Source organism: Chenopodium quinoa, unplaced genomic scaffold, assembly GCF_001683475.1.
Source record: "Chenopodium quinoa cultivar QQ74 unplaced genomic scaffold, ASM168347v1, whole genome shotgun sequence".
Lineage (NCBI taxonomy): Eukaryota > Viridiplantae > Streptophyta > Magnoliopsida > Caryophyllales > Amaranthaceae > Chenopodium > Chenopodium quinoa.
This window is the reverse complement of record NW_018743920.1, coordinates 3,047,628-3,071,800: the sequence shown is the minus strand read 5'-3', so window position 1 is coordinate 3,071,800 and position 24,173 is coordinate 3,047,628. Positions and strand designations below refer to the sequence as shown.

At 33.1% G+C, this 24,173-nt stretch overlaps 1 pseudogene; it reads right to left on the bottom strand.

Moving 5' to 3' along the window:
- LOC110687697 overlaps window positions 1-24,173 on the bottom strand; it is a 48,257-nt pseudogene that overhangs the window by 9,511 nt on the left and 14,573 nt on the right.

Here is a 24,173-nt window from a genome sequence, read left to right as displayed (position 1 = left end):
AATTCCAACCCACCCACCTTAAACCACCCAATTAACCCAGATCTATCACCTAAACCCACCTAAACAAAACCGAGAACTACCACCCTAACCTTACCTATTCCGACCAACTACCCACCAAAAACCACCCACAACCGCCCAAAACCACAACCCAAAACTTAACGAAACAATTTGTAAAAAAGAATTAATAAAGAAAAAGAAAAACATACCTTTAAAATCGAATTTTGCTTTAAATGTCACCTCAAATTTGGTTTAATATGGCCAAATTCGACCATGAAACCTCTAGATCTAGAGGTTTCATGGTCGAATTTGACCTGAATAACCATTACTTTATGGAGAACACCGCACCTCCACGTGACGTCTGCAAGAAAGAAGACCAAATTGGCGTCGTGACCCAACCCCTCGCCGGCGACAAAGAAAAGAGAAGAGAGAAAGGGAAGGAAAATAGGAAAGAGAACGAAGGAGAAAGAGGAACAGAGAAAAAAGGAGAACGAAGGAACAGAGAAAGAAGGAGAACGAAGGAGAAAAGAGGAACAGAGAACGAAGGAGAAAGAGGAGAAGATGAGAGTGAAAGAGAAGGAGAAGAGGAGAAAAGAAAGAGAGGCGGAAAGGAAATAGAAGGGGAAACCGGGTTTTATTGAGTAGGGTTTGGTAAAAGGGTTTTAATTTTTTTTAAATTATATTTTGACGGAAATTCTGTCGGAAATTTCCGACGGACTATATATAAATCCGTCGGAAATTGTAAATTTCGTTGGAAAGCACATATATTCCGACGAAATTTATTTACGTCGGAATTTCCGACGGATTTGTTGAATTCGTCGAAAATATCCGACGGAACATAAATCCGTCGGAAATTTTGCTTTTTCCGACGGAATTTCTTGTCCGTCGGAATTTTCCTGTTTTCTAGTAGTGCTGAGTTGTTTGAAGTGCCTAATGCTAGTTATGATTTGTATTTTAAATATACCATATAAAATCCCCTTCCTGATGCTAATATTGATGAAATTGTGGAGTTTCTTGGTGGTGACCCTGAGGAAATCTACATTAACCATAACCTGCTTACTCCTCTTGATAAAATTCTGCTAAAATTTGCGTACAATGACATAATCCCTTGCTCTCAAAATAGAGATGTAGCAAACAAGCTAGATGCAACCCTCATTTACTGCTTTGCTCGCAAAATACCTATCAATTTCCCTTCCATCATGATCCAACACCTTACCATCTGTGCTCCAAAAGGATGGAAAGTTGGATATGCCAACCTTCTCACCACTGTCTTTGAAAGCTTTGGTATCTCTTTTGTCAATTTTGAGCCTTAACTCTCAAAAACACTGAATATATCCAACCCATATTTCTTGATAATCATCATCTTGTGGTTGTGAAGTTTTGAAGTTGTGAAGGAAGAAAAGAGGCCAAAGGAAGTGGTAGCTTCAGCAGAGGGGGAAGCAAAGGAAGAAAAGGTAGTAGGGTTGATTGAGAGTGTGTTGGAGGGGATAAAAAATAATGTTGAGGGAGATTAGTATGAAGAGGATAAATAATTATGACGACAACTTCTTTTATTATTTGTTACATTAAATCAAAGACAAAAGACATGAAGAAAAAGATAGCTTCGTATGAATATATACATTTTTTATTTTATTTTGAGCCAACAGATGTTACAAATCTATTCTGCTTTTATAAGCCCACTCCAAAGGGCAAAGGGGTTTTACACAGTACACAAATTATGGTAATTATGGGAGTAGTCCCCTTAACCTTATAACAAAACAACTTTCTACGCCTTTGATGTAGGAAATGTGTACATCCTACACTCCGTGTGATCCCTTTCTACATTTATTTACTTTTTTTCTGCTGAAAAGATGTTTTACACGGAGTATGATAAATAAAAGGATAATTAAAATGATGGGAGTATAATAAAGAAAAAAAAAAGAAGAACCTGGAGACGCCATAAGAGATCTGTTGACCTTGTGATTTTGATGGTGACACATCCTAACTTATTTACAGACTAATAACTGCTTGATTGTTTTAGTGTGTAATCAGATGCATTGACTAGGAGAATTGAGTTGTCTTGCGAAGATTCCATTAGGAACAAGATAGGACAGGACAAAGTAATCTGAAAGAGAAGAGTTCCCTCACAGGAACTGGCGCTTCAGAGTTGGAGCCTTGAGAAGAGAAGTTCCCATCAGAGAACAAAAGCTTCGGAGTAGAAGTTTCACTAGAGAAGAGAAGTTCCTTGTAAGGAACAGAAGCCTCGGAGTAGAAGCTTCATCAGATAAACATGAAGACTAAAATATTTTTATGTTTCGTAAGTATAAGAATTAGGTTTACACTTTAAATTAGTTGTGTGAAATTGTTCTAAAAGGTAAGTTTGTGAGTTGCTTAAAATTAGGAAAACAGTTGGTTTAAAATCTTATCATTTATGAAAAGGATTTTATTTTCTATTATTTTCGAAATATCAGTTATAAAATAAAATCTGATTTTGTTTTCCAAAACTTGCGAACTACTCTCCATGACTTAGTCCATGTCATAGTCATGCACATTAAGGAGAACATGCCCTTAATTTTAGGACATGTTCTGCTTAGTGGGTTTAGAGTAGTGGCCATATGGGTAAGCAGCACAAAGATGTTTTTCCAATGCAATTTCAATCTATAAATAGCCAGTTAATTTTAGTTGGAGAAATTCACCCTTGCTCGAACAGATTTCATCTTTTGTTTTCTTTAATCGAGTCAAGAGTCCAATTCCACATTAGTGAATTAGAGTGTTCGTATGTTCTTATACTAGAGTTAATTCTTTCGAGTTGTATTTTGGGAAATTGGGAAGTTTGAGTGAACTTCTGTTTTAGCTTTGAGTGAAGCTAGGAGAAGAGAAGAGAGAAAAAGAGAATAGAAAGAGAAGAGAAGAGTAACAAGTTGGGTGACTTGTTGCTTGGGGCTTTGAGTTCGTTGAGGAACACAAAGTTAGAGTCTTTAGTTTGTAATAGGCCATTGCCCTATTCTAGTGAAGATTCTTTTCCTAAAATCCCTTGTGGTCGTGGTTTTTCTCCTTGTTTAGGGCCAAGGAGTTTTCCACGTAAAATCTCTCTTGCACTTTAAGTTCCTTAAGCTTACTTATTTTTATTTCCGGAAAAAGTTTGACAAATATGTCATACTACAATTCAACCCCCCCTTCTTGTAGTATTCATTGAAACAACAAGATCCTCATAAGGCTTGACTTTAAAGCGATTGTATGTAGTTTTTTATTAAGGCGATTTTTAATCAAATCTACAATGTATTTAGTTTTAAGGTGTGTACTTGTGTAGGAATTTGATAAATGCATAATATACTATATTTTTAGTCCCTAATATGAGTACAATGGCCGCTTTATATTGGTTATTTTATGATTTTATTTACTTTTATTATTTTAGATTTTATTTTATTCATTATTTTATTTTATAGTTATTATTATAATAATTGATACTTAATTTTATGTAGTGTGTTTTTGGTAGGAAGAAAAAAATATTTGCAAGCACTATGAGCCCAATAGCAAAGCAGACTAGCAACACCTAAGTGAAAAAGGGGGGGGGGAAGAAAAGAAAAGAAACAAAAAAAGGCACGTGACTTAGCAACAAGCAACATCAAACAATCGGAAACAACAAGATAGAAAGCTATCTTGCGTCAAAACCGAGGTTCCAACCTCCATGCTTATCTTCAACCTCCTCTCCAAAATTCAAGCAAAAGATGAAAATCTATCCTAAGTTAAGATTTTATCTTTTCATACCCAGAAAACCTAGGTTGGTTTTGGGTTATAAAAAATAAAAGCCCCAATTATTCATTCTACATGCACAACTTAGCCAATAATTATACAAAGAGTACGAGGGTTCGAGTGGGTCCGTAATTGGGCAATTGGTGAAGAGAAGATAGCCATTGGAGGGCAGCTTAGTTTCGAATCCAAGGTAGAACAAGAACGAAGGTGAATCGCGGGGTCGAAGCTGGGTTTATTCGGGTGTTCTTCAGAGTATATTTTATAAGTCTTCTTCTGAACTTATTTGTTCCATACTACTGATTTATTTGATGTTCTTTGCTAAATTGATGAAGTACTTTTATTGGATTATTGATATTATAATTGATTCTTGATAGTATTATTTTTCGATTTAATGGGTATTTGAAATTTGCTCATTCTTGATTATTAAATTTGCAATTGAGATTGATTGTTATCTTTCATGTTATTAGTTGTGAATTATTTCTATCTATATGGTTTGGCTTAGTTTGAACTATATAGTGAAGTAGTATCTAATTTTTATCAAGTCTGCAACTATGATTTGGTTTAAATCAGAGGGCAATTTCAATCTAATTATTCTAAGCATTTATGTGATTAGTTTAATTAGGACTAATGAGGTCTCCTAGTTGTTAATGCTTCCGTATCTAACTCATGCAAGTTGCGAAATATTTGTGTTAATTAGATCGGTTTAGAGTCAATTTCGGCTTAGTCCAAATTTGGTTTCAAGTAAGGGAGATAGAGAGTCTTTGTTACTATAGTCTCTACGATTAGTCTAATCGTTAAATTGAGTATTTTGCAGAGTCGGTCAATTATTGTTATCAATAGTTTAGTATGAGTAGAGCCAAAGTGGAATTGGTTAAATATGTCGTCAATATTTAATTTTAGTTTAGTTTAGCTCGTATTAGTTTTATTAGGTTAGTACTATCCCTAAACAAACCCCCCAATTCTATGTACATATGTGAATAAATGTATAGTATGTAAGTTTCCGTAATATATCTAGTTAAACCTTGATTAAAGAGTTAAAATTCTCCTCATGGGATCGACCCTTGCTTACCCTTTTACTAGTTGTTAATATTTTTGAAGGTTAAGTTAGGAAAATAAATATTTAATTTTATACGGTAAACGACACGTATCAGAATTCTTAATTTCTTAGGAATTATATGTAAGTGCCGCTTGGTTATATCTTATTAATAAAATCACTTTTCTTGTAAAAAAAAATAAATAAAATAAAAAAAATAAAAAAAAATAAATAAAATTATTGTAGAAGTTACGTCGTGCTTCTTCTACTTCCTCCTTTTCCTCGGGGTACCATAGTTGGGATCAAACTCCAAGTTTGGCGCCCAACAAAGTTATTAATGCTATACAAATAAGGGTCATTTGCACCTTTTCCTACCTTTAACCTCTACATCTTATGATCCTGACTTTAGTGTTTGCAGAAATTTTCTTGAGTAAAGTCTAGTGCAAAGTACAAAAACCCAACACTTTTTGTAACCTATATTCCAACTTTGGTACTATGGATTGGATAAGAGATCGATATAACTACATAATTAATACTTTCGTACTATAAACTACTTTATATAATATGGAGTAATAGATTTGATATGATAATTTTTTTATGTTAAATCACTAAAACACTTTATAACCTATTATATGTAGGAAAAATTACTTTTAATAATCCAACCTTTGCCCGGTTCTCCCAAAATACACCAACCTTTTGATTATTTCAAATTAAATCAACATTTACCCCTCATCTTCCCATATTGCACCTATCAGGTAACTTATCCGGTTCAACCGGTTGCTTGTCCTACGTGGCAGTGACCTTTACTTCTTTTTTTAAATTTTCGTTCTTTTTAAAAGAAATCCCCACCCCCCTTTTTCGGTCCTCCCACTAACGTTCCTTTCTGAAATTCGATACGCCATTTTTCTTCACTCAGTGCCTTGAAAATGGAAAGGGGAAAGCATCAACAACGATCTGCTTCGTCTTCTTCAAGCAAGAGTGGTGTTGTGGCAAAGATGAGGTGCAATTGTGGAAGGGAGGCTGTTGTGCGCACTGTAAAGAATGGCCCTAATTTGGGGAAGAAATTCCATAGCTGTCCACTATGGCCTGTAAGTGTTAATTATGGGAATTATAATTTGTTGTTGATTAATCAATGTAACAATGTTTTGATATCTATTGATTTTGATTAATTAGGGTTTTTGATTAATTAAGGCTTTGATAAATAGGGGCATTAATTTGTTGTGATTATGATTTGTAGGATACAGATTGTAAGTTCTTTAAGTGGGTTGATGGTGGTGATGAAATAGCTGATGATCTTCGCTTTCAATTATTCGAAAAAGATACCACCGTTGCTGAATTAGAACTTGAGAAGAGCTTGAGTAAAGAGAAAGTGAAGAAGATCCAGTTGAAAAAGGATAAGTGAACGCGGGGAAATTAGGTCGTTAACTAACCTCCTAGCAATCAAACAAATTTATAAATTCTAAAACTAACCCCTAAACAAGTCTAGTGGTAAGTTCGGAGTCGAACCACAAGGAACGGTAATGCTAGATTGTTCTTGATCTAATGCTTAAGCTACGCCGAAGTCGGTTTATGGATAGATCGAGGACACTAAAACTACATTAAAACACATATAAAGAACAAGGTATAATAAAGTCTACTAGGGGCAAAGATCCACTTTGAACAATTAATAAGCTAATGAGAATCCATTTGATAATCAGTCATGCAAAGAAAGAATTAAAATGGAAATTAATTACACTCAAGAGCAATAATCTCTCAAATTCCTAGCCTAGATCTCTCATTGACTAGGTGCATGGAAGAAATTTACCCAAAATGCAATCAAATATATCAATTCTAATTCACAATCCCTTGTCAAACTAGAACCAATATGCAATTAAGTTTTCTATCATGGGAGATCAATCCAATCTAAAACAAACAACATGCCATCATCAATTCAATCAATTTAATCACATAATTATCATCAAATTTATCTCAAATAACTCAATTAATCATTACAAAGCTTCACTCAACACCTAGTAGAAGGAAAACTACTCAAACATGATAAACAAAGCAATCAAAGAAAGCATAAAGAGAAGAGAGAGTAAGAAATGCTCATTGATAAGAAATGGAGATCTTCAAATCATCAAATTCCTCATTTGATTATCCAAAATCCATGAATACCATTGTTTTTTTCTCACTTTCTCTCTCTAAAATTTGAGAGTTTCTCTCTCTAAAACCCTAAACTACTAAAATTTAAGAATGGAATATCTCCCTTTTACAAATGAAGCCAAGGGGTATTTATACAACCCAAAATAGAAAGGACGGAGATAACAAGAAAAAAGGCCCGGATACAGGTCTGCACGGACGTGCCAAAGTTGGCACGAACGTGCAGACTGAGCATAAACTTCAGAAAACCGTAGCAGAGTCTTGCACGGACGTGCAACATTTAGCACGGACGTGCACAAAACGCACGGTCGTGCAAAATTTAGCACGGACGTGCAGATTTTCCTGATAGATGCAGCTTCGTTTCAGAAGACCATAACTTCTTTGTTACTCGTCAGAATAAGGCATGTGACCAGTCGTTGGAAAGCTCTTGAGATAAACTTTCATCTCCAATTAGAATCACTTAGATATATTTTTTAGATCAAAAGATATAGGCATTTGAAGTTCGATCTTTGCAAATCAAGTGCACATTTCTTCATTATTTGTTCTTTTATGTTTTACGTTTCTTCAATCTTGAGCAAAGAACTTATCCAAGTGTTCCTTAACATAAGAATAAACCAATAAAGTTTAATATAATGCAAGAAGCAACCAAAAATATGCACGAAAAGCCAAAATTGATCAACAATGACATTTCACATGCAAACACGACAAATGAAATAAAACCTTATTAAAACCCAGTAAAAAAATATCAAAACAATGAAAAACTAACTAGAAACTCCTAAAAAAATAATGACATAAATGACACTTATCAATAAGCTAGAGGAAGAGTTTAAGAAGTTGAGTGCTGAGGTTACCCAATTGCGCAGTGAGGTTATGAAGAGTGCAAGGAATGAGAAGAATGTGTCAATGGCTTTTGTGATTTCATGTTTTTTTTTTTTTTTGTGCGTTTGTTGTTGCTGTGTACTACAAGTAAGAGTAGGTAGTATGATGTATGGTGATTATGGAAGTAAAATATGAATGGTGTATGTACGGTTGAACTAAGTATGAATAAAATGATGAATTTGAATGATGCTTGGTTTGTATAATTTACTAACTTACTAACTTACTTGATATGATGCAAAGTGCTTATGATAAACAACTTCATATAACAGGAGGTAGTTCACATAAAGTGATACATCAAAAGTTCAGACTTGTTCTCAAAAAATTACAGTTCCATGCTTAACAAAGTACTCCATTGTTTCCAAAAGATCAAAGTTTTAAATTACAGCACCCAAATTACTAACATTGAACCTTAAACTTCCTAAAAGTTGGTTGTATGCTTTAGACTTGGCTTGACTGAGTCCCAACAGCATGGTGGCTTGACTGACCTTGTTGGCTAGGTTGACCAAGTCCCTGCAAGCATGGCACATCAAGTTAGGGAAGCACTTAATTGTTGTAGTAAAGGAAAAGTAAAAAAAAAACGGAGCTTACTTGAGTGTAAGCACTTCCATCAGCTCCAATGATCATACCAACTCTTGCAGGTAGCCTTCCTTTGCCCCTCCCCCTGGTCCCTCCCTGTCCTGATGCAGATGCAGATACAGTGCTGCTGTCACCAACCTGACTTGATCTTCCCCTTGAACCTCTCCCACCTCTGATCATCCTGCCACCTCTTCCTAGTTAGGTTGGTTGTGTAGTTGCATTGAGGTGACCTGATGGTTGCTGCACAGTAGAAGAAGTGTGGCTAGGCTGTGGTGCAAAGGTGCTAGGACCAGTGGCTGGGTTTGGTGCATTGTGAGGTGCCTGACCATCATTCCTAGGCCTTCCCTTTGGTTTCTTTGGGGATGGCTCAGTAGGAACAACTGTGTCCTTGTCTGGACACCTCCTTTTATTGTGGTCGTTCACCTTGTAAACACTGCAAGTCATTTCCATGCCAACCCTAGTCAAGGTTCCAGGCTTCTTAGGATGTTCAGATGGATCTTTGATCCTATTTTTCCTAGGTCTACCTGGACCTATCTTGATGGGGGGGATCAACACTCCAACTGACTCTAGGCCAGTGTCTCTCCCCCTTACAAGGTGGTATGGAACCTGCAAATATCATAACAAATTACACAGTCAATATGTGGACCCAAATGAGCAAAGTAGCTTTGACGATTCAACAAAAATTACAAAGAGAAAGATAAAACCTAAACCTGCATATGCCTTCAAGTAAGCCTCTCTCTTGTAGCAGCTGTCAACATATTCCTCAGCCTCTTGATGCAGGAAAAATATGCAAGCCATAGCATGACAGCATGGTATATCAACCATGTCCCACTTCCTACATGTACAGGTCTTTGCTTCCAAATCCACCACTAGCTGATCCAGGTAGTAGTTCACATTGAATAGTGTCTCTATTGAAGAGGAAACATCACAGTAGGCAGCCTTATATTTTTCTTTGTCAAGCTTTTGTTGAATCTTTGGACATAATACTGATTTGCACTTTTGCATTTCCATTCTTTTGACAACAAGCCTTTGCATTTGGGCAGATCTGATCTCTTCAAGCATGTAAATCAAGTGCTTTGTTCTAGCATTTAAGATGTAACCATTGAAGGTCTCTGCTTTATTTCTTGTAATGGCATCACACTTGACTGATGTGTTAAGGAAAGCTCTGCAAAATAACTCAAGGGTGTAACTCTTAAATGCAGCAGCAGCATCTGCATCCATCTTCTCCAGCTGTTCTAACCCCTCATTAATTATAATCTGCCCTGTTGTATGACTTAGCAATTTTCCAAAACTGCAACTTCAACTCATCTCCCTTATGTATTTTGTGCCAATGAGAAAACACATGCCTAGCACAGTGCCTGTGCTCTGCTTTAGGGAGTACAGTCTTAACTTCATTCAAAATAGCCTAATTGTGTACAACAAACACAAACCACAGTTACTATCTATTTTTAAGACAAAATAAAGGCAAAAAAAAAAAAAAAAAAAAAAAAAAAAAAAAAAAAAACACCATAAGAAATCATAATGACAACCATAAACTTATCATGTGCTCATCTAAAATGATGCAGATACCTTCACCTTCTCCTAGCTCAAGGCATCTCTACAAATTCTAGAAGAACCACTCCCAGACAATGTATTCTCTCCTTCAGTCACTGCCAATGCTATGGGATACATTTGATCGTTCCCATCTCTGCCAACAGCAGTCAGAAGTTGACCACCAAGAAATGTCTTCAAGAAACATCCATCAACACATATTACCTTTCTACAACAAGCTTTCCAACCTATTTGTAACCCCTCAAAACACGTAAACAATCTTTGAAAGACTGGATCATGTGGCTGTTTTGTCAAGCTTGTCACAGTCACAAGTTCAACACAACTCCCTGGACTTGTTACCTTCAAAGTAGCTATGTACCCACCCAACTTCCTGTAGTGTTCATACATGGACCCATGCAACAACTTGTAGGCTGCATATTTCACCTTGTAAGCAAATGATCTCTTGACCACAACTTTAAAAGCCCTCCTAACAGTCTCAACAATTTCTTTTGCTGGCAGTGAGGTCTGTTCTTAAACACCTCAAGAAATTGTTTAGCCGCCCAACTTGACTTCAACTGCCTATTTTTTTTTCATGTTTTTGTGACAGGTATGCTCACTTTCAACTCTTCTCACCACAAATGTAGCTCTCCTTGAATCCTAACTAGCATAGAGATAAAAATTACAACCCTCCACACACCTAACTCCTAATCTTTGTTTCCATTTCAAGTCACTAATCTCAAAAAACATATTTCTACCTTGCAGAATGGCATATTTAGCAACTCCATCTCTAAAAGCTTCCCTAGAAGAAAACCTTTGCCCTACTTTCCAATTGAACACACTGAAATCAGTGTTAGCACTCACAAGAATCCCAGACCTTCTCCTTGGCCTTCTCTCTTCTTTACTTTCATCATCACCACTTCCAGGTGGAGTAATCAGATCATCCTCACTTCCATCATATTCACTCTCATAACCCCCATCATTAGACTTACTTCCGCCTTCTGTCACAGTCTCACTTTGCTGACTTACAAGCCTTCCTTCTGTTGCCTCTTGTTGTAGTTGTTCTGCTATCTGCAAGAGCTTGGCAGTACAGCTCTTTACCCTCTCTTTTGCAGTCTGAAACTCATCATCCTTTACATCTGATACATACCCATCATAATCATCTTCATTCAGCACCTCATTCCACTCTTCTTCTCCACCTTCATCATCATATTCACCTTCTTCTATTTCCTCATCTGGATCTGAGCTCCTATCAGAGTCATCCCCATCACCACCCTCCACAAGAATCCCTTTCCCCTTATCGGTGTCTGGGTTATATAGTGGATCTGACTCCCCACTACTGTCACTGTAGTTCAATAGTGTATGCCAGTCCAATGGACTCTGTGGCCTAGTCTGTTGTCCAGCCAGACATCATCATCTTCAGCCTGGTTTTGTGGATCTAATTGACCTAGATTTGGGGTTGGGGTTATTTCTGAGTTCAGGGAAGTGAAAGGAATAAGGTGTTGGGAGGTATGTTGGGAAGTAGGATCTAGTGGTGAAGTGGGTACTTTTATGGGTTTCTTTTTTTTCTTTTTGTTTTTTTTTTGTTTTTGTTTTAGTTTCCTTTTAGGGCTAGGATGGATTGTTTGTTGTTGTTGTGTAACTGTGGAAAAAGTACTAGTCACAGCTTCAGATGCAGAAGCATCTTTCTGGTTGGATGCATGTGTTTTCAATAAAGTATAAGGTGGGCCCCTTCTTATTTGCAGTTTCTTTGGTGGAAATTGACTTTCCAAAGGTTGAAAATGTGTTTGTTGGATTGGTTGAGGTGAGGGATATAAGTTTGGAATTTGAACACCACTAAACACATACACTTCAATACACCTATATTGCCTAGCTATTTTTTGCAACTCCAACACTTTAAGATCTGAATAAACCTTCCTCAAGCCATTCACCAAACTTTGACCAAGTACTAAGTAATATAGAAACTCTATGTTTTCAATACCATCACACTTCTTTGCAAAATCTAACCACCAACACACCAGATCAGGGTCAATGGTAAAGGTCTTTCCTTTTCCACCTAAATAAACCAACTCCCCATTTGCAACAATCTTAAAAGTCCCACCAAACTAGTATTTCAGAGTTATAGCAGCAAAAGGGTCTTCCATCTACCCAATTTCAACAATAAAGCAAGCAAATTTCAGCCAATTATCACACAAAAACAAATTTCATTCCAACATTTCAATAATTTATTATTACACCCACCAAACCAAAAAAATCAAGCAGTCAACATTAACACTTCAATTTCGCAACTTAACCCCAAATATCCGCAAATTCAATGCAATTACACACCAAAAATAGACAATTCGACCAACACACATATAATTTACCAAAAAAGAGCGTAATTTTTGGGTTTTAGGGCACATACCTCCAAGCGTACCCCTTGGAATGCAGGACCACCACTCCCTCGCTGTGAAAAGTCCTTGCTGATTTCACCAAGTAAGAATTTAGGTGAAGTAATTGAGTGCAGTAAATGGAGGAGAGAGACCTACACGATTGAGTAAATAAGGGGGAGCGCAGTAAATTTTGATGGAGAATGAGGTCGGCAAGCTCAGACATTAATGGTGATGGTCTGATGGAGACATAAGTAGTTGGGGCTTTAGGAGGGAGATTAAATTTGGGAGGGACATGAATCGTGTAAAGGTCAAGAGGGGTGAAGAATAAAGGGTTGATTGTCGTAGTCGGTTGCCTGTCAACCTGGTGCAATATGAGAAGATGGGAGGTAAAGGTTGGTTTAATCTGGAATAATCAAAAGGTTGGTGTATTTTGGGAGAACCGGACAAAGGTTGGATTATTAAAAGTAATTTTTCCTTATATGTATACTTCAACTAACATATATGAAAGTTGTACAATTAGTTCGGCCGCAAGTTACAACAACACTTAGCATACATTCGGAAACATTATGATTACCATATTACTTTAATGAGAAATAATATGATCTACTCATTTTGTGGAATAATACCGACCCTTAAAACCTTTAAAACCTTAAAACTGAGCTCAAAATTGGCAAAAAAAATAACGTAAGTGCCTCATTTTGTGTGTCATAAAATGTATCGATTTGCGTGTCATCAATTTTTTGTCCACGAAAATTGTTCGGGTAAGATTTTAAGGGTCGGTTTACACGTATAGTATTAAATAAATAAAAATTCGAATAGATTAATTAGGACAAAAAAGAAATTTAAAGTTTCCGATATAACTTAGAATATTTCATATGTCTAAAATAAATTATAGGGAGTAACTTTTAATAAATATTTCATATGTATAAACAAAATACAATTAGATATTGATTAAACACAAAGTGCTCCATAATAATCAATCAGAGTAGTCTTTCAATGCAAAGCTATCAATCACAATTCTTCCTAGCTGACTGTGTACATAAATTAGATGACTACTTCTTATGTCTCATTATAATTTCTTATGTCTCATTTTAATTTTATCAAATATGGAATGCTTAAAAGGAGGTTCTTAATCTCTCTCCTACTCCACATGATCATCAATTCTTATATAGAATCACCCTTTATAAAATCAATAAAGAAAATGCACTATCTTTTAGCCATATCTCTTAATCTCTCTCATCTTCCTCTATCTTAAATTTTTTTAGTTTAAAACAAATGGACGCATGTAAGACTCACATGAATTTTGGGATGACACATCAATAGTTCTTAATAAGATAAGCTATCTCTTACTTTGTATTTTAGAAGCCCCATTTACACACTCTAAATTAAATACTCCCATTTATTACCTATGAACTAACTCTAAAAATTTCTCTCCCCTTAAGAACTTTTAAGAACCCCAATTATTGATGCTCTTATTTTTCAATATTAAATATTAAAAGCTTTTCTTTAATGAAAAGAGCCAGATAAATTCAAACCTCAATAAATATTGTGGATTGCTCAATTCAATTGATGGAACAAGGCTTTATTTTGACGTTACTAGCTGAAATAAACAAAGCTTTCATGGACCATAAAACCATGTGAGCAAACTGACTATTGTAGACTTTGTTCATTTAAAATTTTTGCTCAATTATGTTTAAATGGGTGAAACTGAAAGCTTGTTGTGAGATTCAATTTTTTGTTTAGGTTGAATTTTAATTTGGACATGTTTGTTGATGAAAGCTTTAAATTAAATGAGCAAAAACATTAAAAAAAATAAAAAAATGGTTGTAAAAATGAATTAATTTTATTTTCGAAAATAAATGCATCATGATCTTGGTAACTTTTCACCATCACCTTACGCTCTTGAGTCTTGACTCCTCCCATATTCCGCCACTCAAAATACTCCTCATTCCTCATTCTCATAGTCAACCACACTTAAAAATTTATACATAACCTATCTCTCACATGCTCTCACTCTTTCATGGTCTCCATTATCCTTTGTTAAACTATTAGGTTTTGGTGATTATAAACTAATGATCGATGATTATCTATCTAACATGCTTGTTAAGTTGTGCATAAAAAGAGCAACTTAAGCTTAAGACAAGATGAAAAAAACTAGAGCAATCAATGATAAACATATATATAAGGAACATTTGCAATATTTGATAATAAGCAATAGAAGGAACAGAAACAATGATGAACCATAGTTGATAAGCTTAATGATGACCAAGGAACACTTGGAGGTAACTATGTAATTAGGTGTTTGCATATGTTAACTTCATGAGATAAGTATCCTATACATATATAAGTACATGTCTTGTATGTTTAGGTGTCTTTTAGTTGTTTAGTTTTTACAATTTGCTTTTAGGTGTCTCTATGTTGTAATGTTATTTGTTGTAAAGTGTATGAGTTAAAAATTCCTTTAAGGATCTTTAAGTTCTTTGTTGTAAAGCTCTAGTTTATTTAGTTTAGTTTAACTTTTTGTTTCATAAATATAAAAATTACAAAAATATATATGTGGCTTTAAGTTTAATTAGCTCTCACGTGAGAAAACAAACACCAATCTAATGTTCTCTTAAGTGTTCATGTGAAGACATACATGAACTGACTAGTGTAGAGTCAAAGGTTGGAACATAAAAGACTTCAAGAGGAACAAGAAAGATGAATGAACCTAAAGTAGGTTCTTTCACAAATAACAAAACAGTGAAGGAACATGAAGGTATTATAATTGAGACCCAAAAGGAACTTTCGATAGGCTTTCCCACGAGAGTCGAAGCATGCTCCTTAACAGGTTCATGAGGTGCTCCCTAACAAGTAAACAGAGAGCTCCCTAACAGGATTGCATGTGACAGCAAGAAACTGAAAGGAACCTTGTTTGCAAATTCCAGCAAGGAATAAATTAAAGAAGAGTGACATCAAGTTCCAGTTGGGAATTGGCTTGTGGTTCTAGAACCCTAAGCGATACTTTTGTTAAATAAATCACTCTAAGCGACCATTAGGTAAAAAAAAATAATAAAAAAAAAATATCTTAGACGATCATTAGCTCAAAATAATAAAAAGTTTCCCGATAAACTACTAGTTAATGCCTAATTTAATTAGTTTTCTTTTTTTTTTTTGAAATTCTCCTATTTATTTTTCCCCTTAAATTAAATAAAAAAAGTTATTGGAAATAAAATTGGATGATTCAAGATTAGCAAGATAAAAAGGATGAAATTAATTGAAAATTTTGAATGGGAAAATAAATTTAAAAATATGAAAACTAATTAAATTAGGCATTTTGTAAAGAATATCAGGAAAAAAAAAGTAGATTTTTTTGGGCTAAATGTCACTTGAGATTAATGTTATTTTTACCAATTTATAGCTTCGGGTTTACTTTGTTTTTTTTTTTTTCAATTTGTTACCGAAGATATGTTTTTCTACTAAATTATCACTAGATTACCAATTTGATCAATTGGCCCTTAATTGCACAGTACATTTCTATAATAATGTCTCTTTTATTACTATACTTTATTTACCATTTTAAGCCACTTTTTACATTCTCTCTCTTAGTTTATCTTACACTACTCACTTTTTTCAACAATTTCTTAAATTGTGTTTCTATAGTAAGTGAGTAGAACAAAAAATAAAAAAATAAAAAAATAAAAAAAAAAGGTAATACTTGTATGGAGAAGAAAGATGACTTTGACAATTTTGCTCATTTTATATAGGCAAAGAGGTGGTGAAATCTAATTTTTACGCTTTTGTGAGCGGTTAAATACAATAAATGAAAAAAAAAATGGGTGGTCAAAATTTGGTATTTTGAGGGGGTAGTGTTTTAAATTTCCTTAAAAGTTTTTTTTTTTTTTTTCGGGTGAAGAAAACCAAAGAAGAAACAAAACACACACTACCAACTAAATTGGCAAATTGAACATAGTCTTAAGTAATATACTATCTCTTTCATATTATTCTGTGTAACAAAAGGATATTATTTATATCTCTTAAATATATTATAATCGTACCTGTCATTAATTAAAATTAATGGTAATAGTCATGGAAATTAAATAACGTGATGTGTCATTAATTCACAACTTAACACGCGGAGTACGATTATAGGAAACTATACTGTCGTGTGAACAATTGACAACTTAATACAGAGTAAAAGAGTACCACTTTAGGTCAGTTTAGGAAACACGTGTTTGTTTGTTTTTTTTTTTTTTCAAAGGAAAACTTAAGAATACACGTTAAAGCCTAATAAATATCAAATTAAATAAGATAAGCTAGGTTTGCAACTTTGCACTCCATATAAGTAAAATTATTATATTGCCTGTCCAAACTATAATGAAGTAGACCCAATACAGGCTTGTCATAGGTAGTTGGACCGATCCTTCACCGGCCCGAAAAGGGACATGAAACAGGGCCTCGGCTGTAATGAAGCAATGGGGCCTCAATATAAGAGAAAAGAATAATATTGAATTTTTTTAAAAAAAAAAAATTAAATGCTTAGAACTGTAGTCTGTAGGTTTTTTTTAAGTTTTTTTATTTTGGTAAAATCTTTTGAAAGATTACTCGGTACTTTAATACATACTCCGTACCTTAGAGGCTAAGAGCATCAATGCATCATACATATCAGAGGTGGATATATCTTTTTAAATTGGTATACAAAATATACCATTGAAATATAAATTTCTCAAAAAAATGGCAAAAATATCCCTATGTTGTATGATGATCATACAACATGGGTATTTACCCAGAATCCCTCTGTAATTAGTATCACACTATCCAGTGAACTTAGGGCCTCTTAGGGTGTGTTTAATTCACCTGATTTTCAGGTATGTGAACTTATCTTATCTTATCTTATCTGAACTTACCTAAATATATTAGACCTTATCAAAACTTATTTTAGTTGTAATTTGTACTTACATAACCCTTTTTAGAACCAGTGGCGATTCCAGAAATTTTTTCATTATGGATTCGGATACTCGTAGTTTCATAAGATAATCTAGTTGATCGATGTATATTGATAAATATAATAAGATACTTATACAAAATAAAAGTATGATTGTGTAAAATAAAATAATTCACATGCTTTGACTTTAATGAAAAGGAAAAAATATTCAGTAATAATAGTGAAAAAGTATTGAAATTTACAGGGTAGTATGTAAGGATAGTTTTACAATGGTCACACTAATTTTGTAGCCACTGTAATATTTTAATTCATACCGTTAATTATTATTATTAGATCTACACCCTCCATTTTATTGACTAGACTACCTTTTTTTTCTAATTGAAAATACTTAATGACCCCTTCTCTTTCCCATTCTTCTCATATTTCTTTCTTGCTTCCTCAAATTCTCGAATCTTTCATGAAACCTTTGCTCTATCTCTCATTTTTCATAGGAAAGCAAGGCTGCTATGGTATCTTAAATCTTAGGAAAAATTTTCAATTGCAGCCATTCAAAGTTTGTATTTTGTAAATTGCAGCCATTTACAGAAAATTGTAAATTGCAGCCCAAAAATACTAATAAATTGTAAATTGCAACCCAATTCAATTTTTTCATCGATTTGCATGCCGAAAAATGTTTTATTATGGTTTAAGGGGTCATTTTAGCCCTTAAGGGCCCAAATTGAGCTCGAAATTTGCAAAAAAAAATAAAATAAAGTAAGTGTCTCATTTTGCGTATAAAAAATGTATCAATTTGTGTGCAACTAATTTTTTGCCGTGAAAACAAGGCCTTTACGTTAATGTTTTATCAATTCCGAGCTCATTTTGGATTCTTAAGGGATAAAATGGTCCCTAAAACCTTAACATAACGTTTTTCGACCCGTAAATCAATGAAATAATTAATTGAGTTGCAATTTACAATTTATTAGTATTTTTGGGCTACAATTTACAAATTTTTTTTAAAATGGCTGCAATTTGCAAAATACAAACTTTAAAATGGTTGTAATTGATAAATTTTCCTAAATCTTAATTAGATACGTACTACATACTACCAATAATGATCGGTGATTGTGTAAAAATAATCAAAAAGTAAATACATATTTTTTAATTTTAATAAAAAGTATAAACAATATAATGAAAATCAAATGAAGCAAAGCAAAATGGGTTTGGCCGATTAGATCCCGTGTGAACTAGTGACAGTATTTCACAAGAGTTCTTGACCACTGAACCATGGACAATGCATTAGTTGCATATTTATTTATTATAAATTTGTTTTATCTCTAAATTATGAAATTTCCCCAAATTCAGTATGGGTTCAGCTCTGAACCCATACTGGAACCGCCACTGATTAGAACTTATTTTCCTGAATTAAATCTATCTGAACTTAAATTAACATATCTGAAATTATCTGAATTTAAAATAAGTGAAAATAAAGTGAACGAAACAGACCCAAAATTTCACTTTCCTCTTGAATGTCACTATGTCAGTTTGCTCTTTTCATTTCTCTTCTTCACTCAGCATTCGAGATGATAGTGGATCAGAGGTGGGTCGGATGATGCTTCATCCGCCTCCATCCACCAACGATCCATTTGTCACCTGATCCATTTGTCACCACATTTACCTTCATCCATCCATATAATTTTATAAACACATAGCTCAACATTATTTGAAATTAACATTACAAGTAAAGTAGTTAATTTGCAAATTTAGTTCAGGATTAACCTCAACATTTCAAATGAAAAATTAAATTGAATGATATAAAATGGCAAATTAAACATAGTCTTAATGGATATATAGATTAAAAACAATGGTAATAGTAATGGATACTAAATGACATGACATTTCATCAATTTACAACTCAACAGTCAACACCGAGTACAATTATAGGAAACACGTTAAGGCTGAATATACTCTGTAATTCTCCGTTTACTAATATTTGCATCATTGTGATTATACATGTTTCTCAACGCACTGTTTAGACCATAAATATAGATGGGTAAAATAATAAAACATACGAGTAAAAGTTCAGGAGACAAGATTAGAAATTTTGAACAAATACATGAGTAATAATTTAGAATATTGGATTTTAGATTTAGAACGTGTGAGTAAAAATTAAAAGCCTGATAAAAATTTAGAACATATAAATAAAATTTAGAGCATTTGATTTAAGATTTAGAAAAATTCAGGAAAAATTAAGAACATTTGATTTAAAATTTAAAACATAAGAGTAAAATTTAAAACATGTGAGTTAAAGTAGTTTAAAACATATATGCGAATAATAATTTAGAACATTATATGATTTAAAATCTAAAACACATGAATCAAAAATCTTAGAATACACTATTTAAAATTTACAACATATAATAAATTAAGAACAACTAATTTAAGGTTTAGAATACGTGAGTAATAATTTAAAACACCCAATTAAAAATTTTAAATATATGTGTAAAAATTTAGAATATAGATATTGTTCTCACTCATATGAAAAAGTTCTTACACAAGGGCGACAGGGTTCCCACGAGAGTCTTCCAATATATATACTTTGTATATATTATAACACATGGCATATTTAACCTAAATAATTGGTTACCCTGAAACCACCATATCATGACTCATTTTGGGAAGATATTTTATAAAGATAGACTTATTTTTAAATAATTAAGAAATTGGCTTATTTAAATTAAAGCTCACCAAGCAAAGATTGACTTATTTTTAACAAATTTCCCTATATAAATTCAATAGTATATATGAAAATTGTTGTCATATAAAAGCTTTAACAATTTTTTTAAAAGATTAATGGCATTAATATATCATGATTTATGGGTTAAAGAAAAAATAATTAAGTAAAAATATACGGAGTATGACAAATCTAATGAAAATTCTAATTATTTTGGTCATACTCTTTGTATTAATTTTATACTATGTAGATGATAGAGAGATTGATAATAATTTTTTTTTTCCCCTAAACTCTTATGATAATAAATTAATAAGTCATAAATAATCTATGTATTTCTTTAATTAAAAAGCGTTTTTAAGAACGTCGATGTGCCTCGTATACCCTTTTTATTATGTCATGTTACCTTCCCAAGGTCTCATTATGCCACATCAACACTCAAACAATCTTGATCACTACCCCACAACCATCTCCATAGGCCCTTTTTTATTATGCCACGTCACCTTTGCAACATCTCATTATGCCACATCAACACTCAAACAATCTTGATCATTACGCCACACAAACTTCATAGACCCTTTTTATTATGTCACGTCACCTTCCCAACATCTCATTGTGCCACATCAGCACTCAAACAATCTTGATCATTACGCCACACAAACTCCATATAAAATCGTAAAGATAAGGAGATTCGAACACCCAACCTCTTATAACAAAGATGACTCTATAACCATCTAAGCCAATTATCAATCATGTTATTAATATGTTAAAAATATTATATAAGTGCGTACCACAAGGTTCAATTTTTTATTTTTTTTAAATTAATATAAAATACTCAAAGAATAAACTCAATATCACAATAAGTATACAATGTAACTATTACCCCGTACCTCTTGGGACAAAAGGCCTGTCAAAGTAAGTTAGGCATGGGCTGAACTTTTGAGACTATTATATATGATATTCCATTTATGCACTTTTAGTTATCAGTATAAGTATGACACATGAAAGCTATGATACAATAATATACGGAGTATAACGTATGATCTGAGGTGTCGCCCGAGCTAAACTTTTATATATTAGAAAGTGTTCCTAAAACGTTTATGTGCCACATAACATTGCACCATATCACCATTTAACTAGCGCTACGTTACCACTGCTCATTGCAACATTTATTTTTTTTAAAGCATCCATTTTCTTTTATTGAAAGTTTGTAATGCATTCATCTAAAGCATAAACTTTTTATTCATATATATATATATATATATATATATATATATATATATATATATATATATGTTTATCAAGATGTTATATACGATTTGCAATTGAATCCATAACGATTTCGAACAAGAATAACAAATAGGAACAAATAGGAAAACCATCTTGTGCATTAGCACATACATCTACATAATAGATATTGTGAAACCGTTAGCTTCCCTTGAGATAAATTCATCAATTTTTTCAAAAGGAGTTGATTGAAGGTAATGGATCAAGCTTTCTATATTCAGCAAGTGCCAACAACGGATAATAATTCTTGTACATTGGATAATGTAAAATGCAATTCTTCAAGGATGTTCCCGTTGATTCCTATTTTCCAATAAAATTAAAATCACGGCAATTGACAAATATAATTAGTTTATATTTCGAAATAAGTACGTATCATTATACTCATTGGTTGAAACCAATAATGACTATGTAGGAGATAATTGAGTTACCTGTTGTGGAAAATCACCATTATCTAGTTGTGAATTGATAATAAGTCTCGCTGCCCGATGTAGAGCCCTCTTCGCCTAATAAAAATTTGATCGATTCAATAAGTTTTTATATGAAATACAATGATGGATGAAATCTATGATTGATTATACACTTTATCGTGCTCCCTCACACATCTTCATACCCAACACTAAATGTTTCCCAAGAAATGAAGGGTGAATGAAATTTGAGAATTTATTTTCTTCTTTTTCATGTTGATTTTTGGTACCATTTTAAAGAACCAACTTAAATACTTCGTACTTATTTAAAACCTTATAATGGATGGTTAAGCCTTGGATTAGGTTTTATACTTTATCACAACTTTAGGTTTTGGTTAAAATCAATTATTGAGTTTTATACTCTATCCCCGTCAAAAAAAAAAAAAAAAAGTTTTATACTCTATCATGTAGTGTGGGAAAACAGGGGTAAAGTAGTTTATTAAAAATGAAAAATACTAAGGTTGAGTCAAACTTCTAAAACTCTAAACAATGTAAAGTGAGTCAAACTTATGAAGTTGGAGGAAGTATTTTATGAAACTTTCAAAAATTTAATCAAATACGCGTAAGATAAATGAAATCCATGCCATATAGCTATCACCTATTCAACTTTAACCCTTTTTTTTTTTTTTTTTTTTTGACGCAACCTTTAACTCTTTAAGTATAATAAGGTTCGATCATAAAATTCAAAATATCACATACAGTACATGTACATAATAAGTTGGTTATATACCTGGCCAGCATGGAGTAGACCCATCAAAGCCCATGCAGTCTGGACGACATTGGAGTTTCCTTCTAGTGGCACAAATTCCTTTGTTTTATCCATGAAAGCAATACATCATAAATTCATAAGTGCAAATATATACTCCATATAGTACTTTGTATAAAAAAGTTCATGATTCTCACATAAAGTTTTTATTTTGCATTTTGTACAGGTTTTACGTAATTAAAATTATAATAACAATCATCCACTTTTCACTTTCACTTTTATGGTTTCAATTGTTGGTGTAGTAGCCTTGTGTTAAAAATTACAAACATAAAAAAAAAAAAAAAAAAAAAAAAAAAAAAAAAAAGGTTTGAAATGGATATCATAATTTTAATTACCTCCTTGGTACATGAAAGGTAGCTCTCACCCCAGCCACCATCTATCTTTTGTGTTGCGAGAAGAAATTCAACACCCTTTCTTATGGCTACACAATTATCGTATCTCTTTCCTGCTGCTACTAGCCCTCCAAGAGACAAATATGTCCCATATGTAAAGCAATTCCCCCAACTTCCATACCTATAAAAAAATATTATTGCAATTAATGGATGTTACAATATGCTACCTCCATCCAGATTTAGTGAATGTCACGTTGCTTGTTCAAGTTAAATGACATTATCAATACACGGATATATATCATATATAGTGAGAAAATAGTAATCAGATTTTAAATGAATATACATGATCGATGATACATGATTACATGTTATGTTACATGCATGTTTATGTAAGATACACATGATCAATGATGATATAGAGTATGATACCAAGATCCATTAGGGCATTGAGAGTTCTCAATGAATTCGGTTGCCTTTGTGATGAAAGTTTCAATCTCGTTCTTCCTATGGCTTGGGTATATATTCTTGAACAATACTAGAGCTTGAATTGTCGAACTTGTACACTCCACGTACCTATAATTTGCACCATTTTGTTATTCGTCAATTCATTTAGATCAAAAGCTATTAGAATAGTTAGTCTTGAATTTGTGAACATCACTAGTAAATTTGGATACTCACTCCTGCTCGACAACAACGTTGGCAAATGAATCCGTAGGATTTAAGATCTGATGATTTACAAAATAATATAGAACATGTCAAATTGTCAATCATCATATTCATAAATTGCGTTGAAACATACTATCATTGTACAAAATATTAATGAACCGTCATTTTATTCTCTAGCATAGTTATTTTTTGAAAGTCAATTCTAAACTGGCTTTCAAGACATCTCAAAATAATGTACGTGCATAGCATAAAATATCAGTAATTGTCATTTACTCACCTCTAACCATTTTTGACCTCTTGCTGGCTCCCAGCCAGTAACACCTCCATTTTTACTCTGCAAGTAATTAAATTTTTAAATGATAAGAGAATAAGGGAGAGAAACAGTGATCGACTTGGTGTTACGTTCTCTTTAAATTGATTTAAAAAGTGTCGGTGATATCATTGCATCAAATTAAATTCACATAAACGTTACACTATATTAAATTGCAACTTATAGTTTTAAAACTGAGTACTACATGCATATTAAGGGCATGTTTTGTTCACCTTATTTTTACTTATTTCAGGTCTAATAAGTTCAGAGAAGTTTAGTTTAGGAAAAACAAGTTCATATATGTTCAGTTCAGGAAAAATAAGTTCTAATGAGGGTTAATCAAGTTCAAATTACAATTATATTAAGTTTTAATAAGTTTAGATAAGGGGTATATTCTATTCACCTGATTTTCACTTATTTAAAATTAACTAAACTTATCTGAACGTATTAAACCTT